This window comes from Corvus hawaiiensis, chromosome 3 (assembly GCF_020740725.1).
Source record: "Corvus hawaiiensis isolate bCorHaw1 chromosome 3, bCorHaw1.pri.cur, whole genome shotgun sequence".
NCBI lineage: Eukaryota > Metazoa > Chordata > Aves > Passeriformes > Corvidae > Corvus > Corvus hawaiiensis.
Genome location: NC_063215.1, coordinates 116140375 through 116153138, shown reverse-complemented (window position 1 = coordinate 116153138; position 12764 = coordinate 116140375). Strand labels below are relative to the sequence as shown.

Genomic DNA, 12764 nt, shown 5'->3' with positions numbered 1-12764 from the left:
TTCCTGAACAACACAGGATCCATCCCTTCCCTCGCTCATTTTCAGAATAACTGTAGGAAAGGTAGTTTTTCCTACTAAGCTTATTGGACAATGTTTGTGATATATTTAATGATCCTGCCCTATACTGTTCTATTAAACTATGTGATTTCTGCTGCAGCAGAGCTGGAAAACGAATCTTAAATTGAACCCAGTTTTCTCACTGGAAAACTACCTCTTATCCTCCTCCCACTCCCTCTCTGCTTTCTCTTCCTTTTACCATTCCTTACATCTCTTTCCCCAAGTTATGCCGCATTTTATTTTGCCTTCACTGCATTTTCCTCCCTAACTTTCGATACAAGGAGCCGATACAAGGAGCCAGATTCATCCCTGCTGGTATCCAATGGACTGAAATTCTTCTCCGAGGTATTATCAGGCTGAATCCAAACCCAGCCAGCATTTTGCATTGCTGGTGGCTTAGCCAAAACAACAGTTTATAATCTCTCTTTTCCTTCCCTTATCTACCGTTAATATGAATTATTAATAAGTACTAGTATTGCTCTCTCGAAAATCACACTTATTTCTAAAGCACCTATCAGCCAAGCTGTCTGACTGAGAATTCCTTTTTAACTTTCCGTGTGTGCTAGGAAGTTGCACGATGCCTGCGCACGGACAGCCCGGATTCCAGAGCGGGGCTCACTCTGGGATTCCTCTTGCCATCTGCAGTGCACACCTAACCCGAGCGCTGGGCACGTTTAACCCGTGCGGGAGCCGGCCAGGAAAGGTTTGTTTTCCCAAACTGCCATTTCCCAATCAGGCTGCTGTTCCAGATCCCTTACCTGGAGCGGGGATGTCTGCACAGTGTTAATCTCAGGCTGTGTTTACAGCCCGTGAACATGACAGGTTCTCTCCTTCCCTGAGGTTTCCGTGTGCACAGCTCATTAGATACTCCAGTGCAGCAGGAAGCCCCTCTCGACTGAGAATTCCTTTTCGTATATTTAGCAAACTTTTGACTGCTTCCTTTCAAAAGAGACTGAAGGACATATTTTCGTAGGAAGAGGGTGAGACTCACAAAGCACGATCTACTGTCACGTTTTTCTGTGGGGAACTACAGAGCAGGGGAGGAGGAATCACCCGCAATTCTCTCTCCTTCTCCCCCGCGCCTCCCTCCCCTCCCCGTCCCTCCCCCACGCCCATACAACCATAACACGAGATGAACGCGCTCCAAAATACAGCTGCATCGCCTTCGCTCTCTTCCGGTTTTCTTCGCCTTGGCAAAAGGGGGGGGGGGCAAGAAGAGAGGATGAGGATGGAATTATCGCTAATATGGAACTGATGTTTTGACTCTGTCATCTGCAAACTGTTTGGAAAAGCCTGCACGCAGGGTGTCAGAGTTAAACACAGGCAGTGCTCGCTTATTGCTCGCAGGAGAGGCTCAGACAGGGAAGAGGGAGGCATCACTGCTCATCTCCTGGTCTGGGTGGTTCCATAAATGAAAGCACTAAGGCTTGTGGGGTGAAAGGGAAAGGATGACTGAGGTTATGAAAGAGAGCACTGCACTTCGACTGCAATCCCCAGCCTTCATTAAGATCCCCATTAAGAGATAAATTTTACAAACATACGCAGTTTTGTATGAAATGAAAGGATTTCCTCCCCATTAGAAATCACACTGGAGACAGCTCCATTTACTCCAAATTAGGTACGCTCAGAATGAATATTTTAATTAATTCATGATAAATAAGCCAGACACTTTCCTGGAACAGAGTTACCGTTTCCTTCCTTGGCAGCAGTGGGATGTGCTCACTGTGCTGTGTGTGTGTTCATATACATGCCTAGGCATTGTTTTTAATTTCTCTCTCTCATTTTTGAACCTGTCCCTCAAATGATGAGTTAAAACACACGTCCTTAACCATGGATTTCCTTGTGTTTGGCTCCTCCGACTTAGGAGGGGGGAGAGAGGAGAGGGAGAATAAACAGATTAACACACCTAGACCCCTGGCAGGATATTCTGAGAATAAAAAGAGGGGAGAGAAGGAAGAATTCACACATAAAAATAGAAGCCCACGTAGATTGGCCATATATGGAGTACCGGGGACTTCAGAGGGATACCCTCTTCGGACCACCCCTTTGGCGGAGGAAATCGCTGCTGCGGGAGGGCCCCTGCCCCCCTGCCCAGGCAGCTCGCCCGCAGCCGCCCTCAGCCCCCTGCCCCGACCCCGGCCCCGGGGAGGCGGCGGCGGGGCGGCTGCGGGAGGCGGCGGAGCCGGCGGAGGGAGCGGTGCGGCGGCGATGACTCAAACCCGCCCGGCCCGCTCTGCCCCCTCCCGCTCCCCCCGCCGGGGAGGGCTATTAAAAGCTGCTGACGTAGGAGCGGACGGCCATCTTTGATGAGGGCACGGCTCCCGATCCATTGAAGAAGGAGACCCGCGGAGGTCAGCAGTCTCCTGTCCTTGCCTCCCATCCAGCTGCGGCACCGACCCCGCCGCGCCGCGCTCCGTCAGCCCAGGTAAAGGTGGGAGACCACCGCGGGCCCCGGCTGAGCAGGGGGAGGGGGCGGTATTGACGAAAATGAAATGGAGAAATGGATATATTTAAAGTGGGACCCGTTCGGCTTTTTGTCTCCAGCCTCTGGGCTGCTGCGGGGACAGAGAAAGGCAGGGAGAATGGGGTAATTTCGCCGCCAGCCTCATCGCCGGCTGGAGCCAGCGGAGGCAGCCGGGCTGTGCCTCCCGGCCGTGCGGGCGGCAGGAGGCCGGCGGAGAAGGGAAGGTCGGAGGAGAAGGGGAACCACCGCCATTCCCAGCTCGGAGCGGGAAGAAGGGTCTGCGGGCGCTCTGCGCTGCTGGGCCGGACCGGGCTGTGCCGCCCGGAGCACTGCAGCGCCCGCACCGCGCCGGGCTGCGGCGGAGCATCAGCACCGCGGACAGCGCCGGGCTCGAGCGGGACGGGGAGAGACGTGTGTCTGTCTGTCTGTCTGTCTGTGTGCGTCCGCGTGTGTGTTCAGCACCGCGGACAGCGCCGGGCCCCGCGCCGAGACCGGGGGGTGAGCGGTGTCTCTGTGCGTGTGTCTGTGTCTGTGTCTGTACGTGTGTCTGTCTGTATGTCTGTGTCTGTGTGTATGTGTATGTTCAGCACCGCGGCCGCGGGAGCCGTCGCGGTGCCCCCGCGGCGGCAGCGGAGGCGGCCGTGCTGCAGCGCCCTGCGGCTCCGCGCCCCCCGCCCCGGGGCTGCCCCCCGGACACGGGACTGGGAAGCGATTCCCGACTGGCAAGCAGCGGTGCTCCCTCATTCCAGGACAGGACCGCGGGCAAGAGCAGTTGTGGTTGTGCAGCTCAGAGTGAGAAGAGGGAGAAATAAAATTTAAAAACAAAGAACAACCAAACAACATAAAAAGGCAAATAACATCAGTTCCTGCAATTAATCGGCGTTTGGCACTATGGTCCCTCTCCTTGGAGAGGTGTTTGTGTAAGGAAGGCGGGGGGGTTACATAACGCCCAGCCCGCGGGGTCCCCCTGGGCCGGGCACTGCCCGCAGGGACCACCGGCAGCCCCCGGGGCTTCCCCGAAGGCGCGGTCCGTCCCGCCGGCGCCGCTGCCCCCCGGGCGCCCCGGGCACTGCGTGCCGCGGGCTCCAGCGCCGCTGTGCCGTGACACGGGGGGGGCTGAGTCCGTGCCGGCCCCCCCGCCCCGCTCTCCGCGCTGCGGAGCGGTGCGGAGCCGCCGCCTTATGTAACGCGGGCTGCCCCGTCACGGCTCCTGGCCCCGGCTCCCCCGACGCCGGCCGTGTTCCCTCCGCCCGTCCTTTCCGCTCCCCGGCACTTCAACCCCCCCAACCCCTCGGTGCGGCTCCAAGTTGGTAACTTCGCTGCTTTTTTTTTTTCTGCGGGGCGAATAAACAAGGGGAGAAAGGGGGATTGGGCTGCGTGTCCAGACACTGCGCTGCGTAGCTGCGTCAAACCGGAGCCGCGGGATCTGCCAGATTTACGTGCTTGGCTTGAATAATTGCTGCTGGTTTCGTTCCCAGCTGAAAACGGAGCGGGGGGAGAGGGGGGCTGGTCTGCGGCGGTGCCCGGGGGTGGCAGAGCAGCCCCACACCCCAGACCTGTCTGCTTCCAGCCCTGGATGCAGCACCCGCAAGGACATGCCCGTTCCACATCCCCACCTCGTCCTAGCTCTGGGCATGGAGCAACTCCCCCATTGATCAGCACAAGGGTGATGTGGGGCAGCCAGCCCTAGGAATGGCAAGGGAAGGGATGGAGCCATGGGGGAGAAGAGTGCTCCGGTGGGTATGGCTGGGGAAGTGACTCTTTCCTAGCCCCCCAGCCCCCTGCACATCCTTACAAAGAAGCTAATCTAGGAAAAAAGCAGCAGTGGTTTTCCATTGCTGCTGTGTCGCGCAGAACAGGTCAGCCAGGAGGTGACCGCTGAAGAGTTGGATTCCTAGGATGGGTGCCAAAAAGATAACAGAGGTGACCAGACCAAAGATGCAGGCAGGCCTGATTGGCAAAAGCAAAAACTTGAGGCTGCCTCTGAAGTCAAGAGGAGTTGCAGAAACTCAGCACGTTACAAAACCAAATGCAGCTAGATAGCAACCCCCAAATAAATGCAGCCGAATTTTCTTTCCACAGCTAACTAGAAAATGAGAGTGGCGTTTCTGGGAGCTCTCGGGACCAGGCTGTGTGTCCATTGAACTCATGGGGGCAGTGAAAGAAAGAACAGCAGAATCCAGCCAGTATGAACCCTCAAAATACATCTAATGAGATGCCGCTCACTTCGCAGATTTATTGCACTGGAGGTGGGAGCTGCTTTTCAGGTCAAGGGAAAGCTTTTCATTTTTCTCCCTATGCTTTAGGTATGGCAACAAATAGCAAGATTAAAGTGCTAAGGCGGATAAAGCATGGTGTCTACCTAGTGCTTGCACTGCTTTAACTGAGCGAGGTAACGAAACAAAACACTTTTCCTGTCAGTGTGAACACAACTTCAGCGATTTTTATGTCTATGTGTCACAATGCTACAGCTGTTGCTTTTGTAGCAATCCTCAGGAAAAAATAGAAAGTATATGGCACGGTGTAGGGCTCACTTTGCTAATGATTTCTTCTCTCAGGAACAAAGAGCACAAACTGTTTTCCATTTACCTTGGCTTGTTGTCACACAATTACTCTTTTTCTTGCATTTTTTTTTTCTCCAAATCTCTGTCATGATGTTTTACAACATAAGGAGGGTACATATTTATATACACACACACACACACTCATTTAAGAGGTTTCTAGGGTTCTAAGCTGGGTAAACCCACAACAGATACAGGCTGACTTTGCAGCATTCATTGGGCAGAGTGCATTTTTCTGTCTGTAGAGTTTCATGCCCTGCTACCAATGCAGTCACCTTTGGGCTGGGCCAGTGCCAGGCAATCTGTAAGAACAGACTTGTTCCAGCATTTTAGAGCTTTAGAGTCTAAGGCAGACAAGAATAATGTGTTGCTGGAGAGCTGCTGCAGGATGCACTTCCCAGGCAGATCATGATTACCTCTAGGAAGCTGGACTTGGGAGTAGGCATAGGGCTTGTGTATCTACTGGGAATGCTGCATATAGTTTGTGAAGGCTATAAGTTGTCAAATAATCCTTTATTTTTTTAGCTTATTATTTTTGAGCCTCCAACGATGTCTTTTCCCTTAGTTTCAATAAACTCTGGCTTTCTCGCCTACTGACCTTGCAGATTCAGCTTGCTGCATTGTATTGCAACGAGCCCTTTCTCCAAAACACACAAGTTATATTCCTAGTTCTTGTCTGTCACCCCTTTGTTACTCCCTCCACAAATACTTAGACACATACAAACTCCCACCAGCAAAATCTGTCTCTTATCTGATCATGATTTTCAATATGCTCTCCCACATCCCACTAAATTTTCTAGGACTTTCCACCAAGCACAAAGACAAGTCAACTGCATAGGTTCAAAATTGTTCTTTCCTGCTTTGTGATGGCCCCAAAGCTGACACTGCAAGACCCAAAAGTGGATCTGAATGGCCTAGAGGAAGTGTTTGAACCACTTGCCCTGTTGTTTTAGAAGGAAATTTGGCTTTACTTTTGCATCTTTCATCTTGTTCACTTGCTATTTCCTCACACTTCATGCTCAGCTACAATCCTCTTTCAATTCCTGCTAAAGATCATCAGGATGAAAGAAACACATTAGGGGCATGAGGACCCTGATGCGAAGGGTGATGAGTGTCGCCTTCTGATTTTGATTATTCCGGTGAGTCTAATCCAAAGTCAGTTGAAATCAAGGAAAATACTTCCATGTACATCATTTTGTGGGACTTGTAAAAGAATATTTAGCAGTTTAGGTTTTTGAAAGGGAAACAAATGCTGTGTACGTGACCCCTCTGAAATATACTGGCATGCTGTGATTCTAAAGAGGATGTAATCATTGCATTAAACCTTTTCCTCTTTTTTCTTAAAGAATGAGAGACACAGTAGCTTATCTTACCCACTGGAGAAAGCTGAATTCTACTACAGGCACAGGGAGGAGAAGAGGGAAACACTAAGTAATTAATCATGGCTGTTCCTGGCCTTTGAGAGCTGAATGTTAGTGCTGACCAATCTGTGCTCTCTCTGGCTGTCTAAGAGATTTTTTTTTTTCTTTAGAGCTAACAGTGCTCTATTTCACTTTTTGGATGGGATTTAACTTATTACTGGACCCCATTGTCAGTTGGTGTGAAGTGGCATAACTGAGTGCTCTGCTACTCTCCCGGCCAATAATCTTTCAAGCTGGCACTCCTTGTTTATGTTTTAAACCAGAAATGGGTCTATTCACTGAAGGAGCAGCTCTTCCAAAAAAAGAGCTCATTTTAAATGGTGCCCTCCCAAATCCCATCCCTATTTTTTACCGGCCTGGTCTCACTGTTGTAGACCCTCATGGCTGAGGCTCACACAGCCAGGCTGCCTCAGAAATGATGACAAGGAGCAGTTATGAAGCAGCAGAGGAGGAATCCTGCACATTACGCCTCTGTTTCAGGTTGGGTTCTGCTGCACTCTGCTGGTACATAACACCAGCAGAACTTGTATATGCTGTAAAACCAAGGACGCAGCTGAGCTTTTCCTAAAGGCACAGTTGTGTGCAGAAAAAGTTGGAAATTCCTAGCAGCAGGTATTCATTTTTCTTTCAAGCTGGGAAGTACTGTGAAGTTTTCCTGCATTCCAGTAAATGCATAGAAAAATTATCCTTCTTTCATCAAGTTTTTTAAGGCAATATTCTTAATGTCTGAGACATAGTATTGGTAGAGTTGAAACACGGAAGAACAAAGGCAAAGTCAAGTCTCACTGTACAAGTGTCTAAAACTGAAAGAGAGGAACTGTTTTTACATGTTTTCACTATAATTACTGTTTTCCTTGTGCGTTTGATATGATGAAGTTATTGTGCCAGCATTCACTGGTAGAGTCCATGAGCAAAATGAGAGTTATCATAAACTATGGCAGTGCTAACAACTAAAACTGATATCCTAGACATTAAAAAAGGATGCCTCATGTAGGTGATTTGTGAAATTAATGCAAGGTTTGCTATTTCTTACTCATAACCTACCAATTATCAGGGAGCTGCACATACAGGGCACTGCAGAGTGCTTGGTAGGGCACATTTGTAATTTTGCATTGATCTCTTCCATCTCCCACATTTTCTCAGTAGCATTCCCTTGCTAAAAATCCCAACAGATTCCCTTGTTAAAAATCCCAGCAAATCTTCGAAGATTTTCACTATCACTAGTCTGTGAAAGAGACTAGAAGTTTAGATTGAAAACTAAAGCTCTGATCACTTCACAGCTTGGTGTTTGTCATGATGTATTTATTTGTTATACTTACTCTCCACCCAAAGGAGAGGAATTCTGTTTCTGAATTGCAACACAGCCGTAGAAGAAGTAGTAATTTTTTTTTCCTTTTGTATAAAACAGTTATTTGGAAGATGTGCCAACCTCTCCTTGGTTCGTTTTCCCACTCCTGAAAATTATAGCTCCCAGAGGAACTGTGCAGATGCCAGTTCCTTGATCTGTCTTACAGAGGTAAATATATTTCCTCCAGCTACTCTAAAAAATTTCACAAAACAAAAGCATACTTCTTCAGAAGAGCTCATCTGTCAAAATAATGTTACCATTCACTGATTCTTTTTTAAAACAGGAACAGAAGTCTTCCATGCATATTTAAGCATTTTTTAAAGTAAAAGGTACTAAAATTAGCTTCACTATGCTTTAGATGCAAATTAAAGTTTTCCTTTTCCTTCCTGCACGGGTATATTTTTGTTCAGTCTGGTCCCATTCACATCGTTAGGCACCTCACCATTCACCTCCGAGGGATTTAGCCAAGCTTGCGTTTCTGCAGGCATCAGGGAATTGCTGTTTGATCCAGCCCAGCGCTGCTGCCTCCTGGAGCCTTTGCATCCTGTGCACACACGTGGGCACAAACCTCTGCGGGCTCAGGGCAGCCTGTGCCCAGCAGCGCTGACCCCGCCAGCAACTGACATCGTTAGGAGAGAAATTTCTGTTCCCTGTTTATTAGGCACAGGCATCTCGTAGGGATAATTTGTTCCTGCAGAAAACAGTAGGAAAGCTCTAGCAATTTATTGGTATAGAGATGTTTGGTAACATCTGAACTTCAGATATTGGGGGTTAGGGATTAAAACACTGGGGCTGCACATGGAATATCTGGATTCAGGTGCAAGTATCACACATTAAATAAATGTAACCTTTGCCAAGTGCCTCCATCCATAAAAGAAAAATCTCAGATTAAAATAACTTCCAGTTTGCATTCCTCAGCTTCAGATGAAGGACAAGAATCCCATACCTTTGAAAAGATATTTTTATGAATATTAGGGCATAGCAGTTTCCACTGCCTGGCGGTGGTGACCTAAAATTGATACCCCTACAATGCAATCTTCTCCCAACAAAGGTGGTTGTCATTCACGTCGAATTTGACAGGGTGTTACCCATGATTGCTCCCTTCAGGTTAGTAAAAGGCTTGGTTGGAAGGTGCCATATAAATCCAGATTATTACATTCATGATAGGGAGAGAAGAAAGTGATCTCAGACCAGAAGGTGGATGAAACATTCATGCATTTGCTCGTGCATTACACAAGACCAGGACTTTGCCAGAGCTGTGTGTTCCTCCAGAGTTGCACTGAGCTGCTGGGGAGAGCGGAACTGAGCCCTATCCCTTCAGCAGCACCAATTCCAAACCAGTAACCAGCTGAATATACAACCTGGGTATGTTCTGTGAATATTTGAGTATTTCAGCCAAACATTTGCTTTTCCAGAGAGCATTCACCTAAGTGATACTCGAGGATGTGAAAAGCCCTCTAGAAACAAACCAAGGTATGTGAACCCAAGTAAACTGGAATTCACTGCCGACTTCCAACAGCCAGTTCTCCCCAGAGAAGCGTGTGTTTTATTTGCTCAGCTGTATGGAGACAGGTATTGGTTGCAGAGCCTGCTGAAGGATTTCCTGCAGCTTTTCTGCCATTAAAAACGTGTTCTTGGGATATGGAATTTGCAGTTCCTGAAAATATAGGTCTTTTATTGTACCAATGGCAGGAGCAAGAGGCAGAAAGACTAAGAGCAGCAGAGGGGTTCAAGATGCTGCTGGATGAGTGCACAAAGGGGATTATATGGCATGGCTGGTGGTGGTCACAAGAGACTGGACTTGATAAGGCAGCGAGTCTCTTTAAGTCTGATGTTCCTAAGAGGTTTTCTTATTTAACAGAAGAAAAGAGAGGAGGGGGAAAAAAGGCCTGGATGGTTCTTTGCTGTCGGTTTAGTTCATTTTAGAGATGAGCACGTCAAGAGACAGTGGAAAAACCCCTCGAGGCGCCAGGAATGCACTAAGTATAATTGAAAATGCTCTAGACCTCCTTTGTAATGCAACAGTAGGGCCATCTGCAGGCTTTAGATTTTCAATATTAGCAAGGCATTTTAAAATCATTGTGTCGTCTCATTCCCTTTTTCTTAATTAACTGTTTTAAATAGTACAAAATAGTCTGCTCCTGAAGCAACTTGCAGGCTCTGAGGATCATTTTCTAAGCCTGGTAAACAAGAACAGGTGTGCACTTCTAACAGGCTGGCAAATAAGAATGCAGAAGAGCTGTTGATGTCACACAAAAGGTCCCCAATTTCCAGATTAGTGCCCAGGGCACTTAAGGTTACAGTATTAAGCAGGCTGATAGAGGGTAGCATGTGACAGAAGAGCTGAGCAGCATCTCTCATCCTCTGGAGGCCTCAATAGCTGTGCTGCCTTTCTGTTTCTTGGAGTTTGGGGTCTCCTCCCAGTCCTATGTCAACTTCTGCAGCCTCAGCTCCTGCTCTCATCATATTGCCCAAGTGCCCTGGGGGAAACCACCCTCTAAAGAGAAGGAGATGCAGAGAAAGACCCCTTTCAGCCCCATTCAGGACAGGGGCTCGGTGTGCTGGTATGGACAGACAAGGCATTACAGGCAATGGGCCACCCAGATCACAGAGGGACAACAGGGAAAGAGTAGGAAGGCAGGAACACAGTGCAGGTGGAGATGAAGAGCTAACTCTCTCTCAGCTACAAGGACCCCAGTGCTTCCCTCTCCTTTGACTGGGTTGTTGAGTAGGAGGCCAGAAGAAGTTACCCATCAGTGAACTGAACCCCCTATAAAACAGGACATCCCACAGGTTGCAGTGCTTCTCCATCTTAACTGCTTCTCCAGCAGTACAATTATCCAGTTTTGCTTTCAAAAATTGCCCACAGTGAAGAATGCGACAATATATGGTTTTTAATTGAACAGTGAAATCCAATAAATTCTTTATTGTGGATGCAAGCATTTATCTGCAAAGTTATTAAACTGCTATTTAGATTGATGAGCTGCTCTGCTGCTGCCATACTGTGATTTTCCAGTGGTTGCTCCTGTTCCTTTATGGAGTAACGTTTGCTTTCCTCTTTAGAGTTCATATTCTTAAGAGCTCCATTCTTTCCCAGTGAGGATCCCGTATTTCTGTCCTTCCCTTGCCTGCAGAAAGCCTTTACTTGCATGTAGAAGTTTACCCACAAAACTTTTAAAAGACTCCCCAGCCTGGCAGGTGAAGAGATAAGACACTGATCCAAAGGCCAGGGCACACTCCATGATGCTGGAAATTAGATGTTCAAGCACAGAATGAGAGACTCCAAAGCTGTTTAAATTTCAATTTCTTTACCTTCTTTTTGTATTCAGTCTTTGTGGTGACATTTCCAAGAAATGTGTTGTACACTTAGCTGTTCTCCAGCCAGAGTTCTTCCATTCATGCCTGCAGTCAGAATCTATTCCTCATAACAATCAATTTCCCGCAGTAGGGAGGTCAGAGACCTTTCAAAATTTAACTAGGCTCTCCAGTATTGTCAAACACAGTAGGCCAATTCCTGGGCTTAGAAGAGTTATTTTATCTTAACCAAAAAATGATCCACTGTACCAATAAGGATGAGGAAGGGGACAAGAGGATAAAAACCAGAATGAAGTAACTAGGGGAATGGAACAAAATCCAACAAAACACCAACCCAACCCCAAAAAAAAGACAAAAGCCAGCAGACTAAAATAAGAGAAAGGACAGGATGGGCTTTTTGCTTAATTCTCTTTCTTGCTGTTCTTTCCCTATGAGCGCACCATTGACAATTCCCTAGACTTAAAAAGTAAATTCCAATCCTCAAGTTTTTGATAGAGTCCTTTTAAAGGTGTCCTGAAGTGTTAGGTTATAAAACACTCACTCCTGGTTCCCAGTCTGCATCCCTGCAGCAGCCACAGCCTTCTGTTCCGCCTTTGCATTTCACAATGCAGAGGGGGTGCAGAGGTGCATCCTTACTCCTAATCTCAGTCTTACAGGCATGTACAGACAGCAGGCTGGCAGGATTTGTGAGCAGTGTCCCCTGTAGCTAGTGTCTCAGAGACAAATAGCAGAGCAAAAGGATAACGACTGCTACCCACTCACTGCAGTGTTGGAGATGTGCACTTGGCTCTGCAGCACTTACATTGACAATAAGAGCAAACCAGTGTTTGTGATATCACAAGGCAGAGCCCAAACATTTTTCCTTTTGCTAGAAAGCCTAAAAAAGGCCCTCTTTTCAAGTGTGTTAGAAATAGAAGCCTGTTTCAGAAGAGACATGAAGTTATCAGTGCAAATTAATAGCGCCAGATGGGGGGTTAAATTGCTGCCTCACAGCTGAAGACATGCAAGTGAATGAAAGTGGTAGACTATAAAAAGGGTATCATCAGAAGTGATGAGATCCTGCTGCGAGGTGGGATTTGTGAACGTCGTGCCTGTGCTTGTAAGCAGTTGCTCAGATGAATGCTTTTATGGGCCAGAGCGAGGCGGAGAAGGGAACAAAGCCACGGTCACTTTGGAGATCACGTCTCATCATGATGATTTTACTGCTTTTACCCAGGACAAGCTGTCCAGCAGGACGAGCTACAATTGAGTATGGTGGAGCTTGGTCTCCTGAGGTGGCACACAGGAGACAGGGAGCTCGCCAGAGCAGTCAGGGCAGTGTGGCTGTGTACTGGCTTTGCGTGGCAAGGTTTTGGGGGGGATATCAGGAGGAAATTCTGTGAGAAGCTGCCAGAAACTTCCCCTGGATTCAATGGAGCCAGTGCCAGCTGGCTCCGAGACGGACCCGCTGCTGGCCAAGGCTGAGCCTGTGAGCGATGGTGGCAGCGCCTCTGGCATAACAGATTAAAGAAGTTGGGAAAAAACCTGCACAAGAGCAACTGCATCCAGAAAGAGGAGTGAGAAAATGTAGGAGGAACAGCTCTGCAGACACTAAGGCC

At 48.1% G+C, this 12764-nt stretch overlaps 1 protein-coding gene across 2 annotated transcripts in view; it reads left to right on the top strand.

Moving 5' to 3' along the window:
• The first annotated feature begins 2290 nt into the window (after nt 1-2290).
• SNAP25 (synaptosome associated protein 25) overlaps nt 2291-12764 on the top strand; it is a 62008-nt gene continuing 51534 nt past the window's right edge. Inside the window, exon 1 of one of the 2 annotated variants that reach the window (XM_048296228.1) lies at nt 2291-2482. The gene's annotated coding sequence lies outside the window, so the exon portion shown is untranslated. The remainder of the gene's footprint in view (nt 2483-12764) is intronic. The other variant, XM_048296227.1, reaches the window with a different exon arrangement.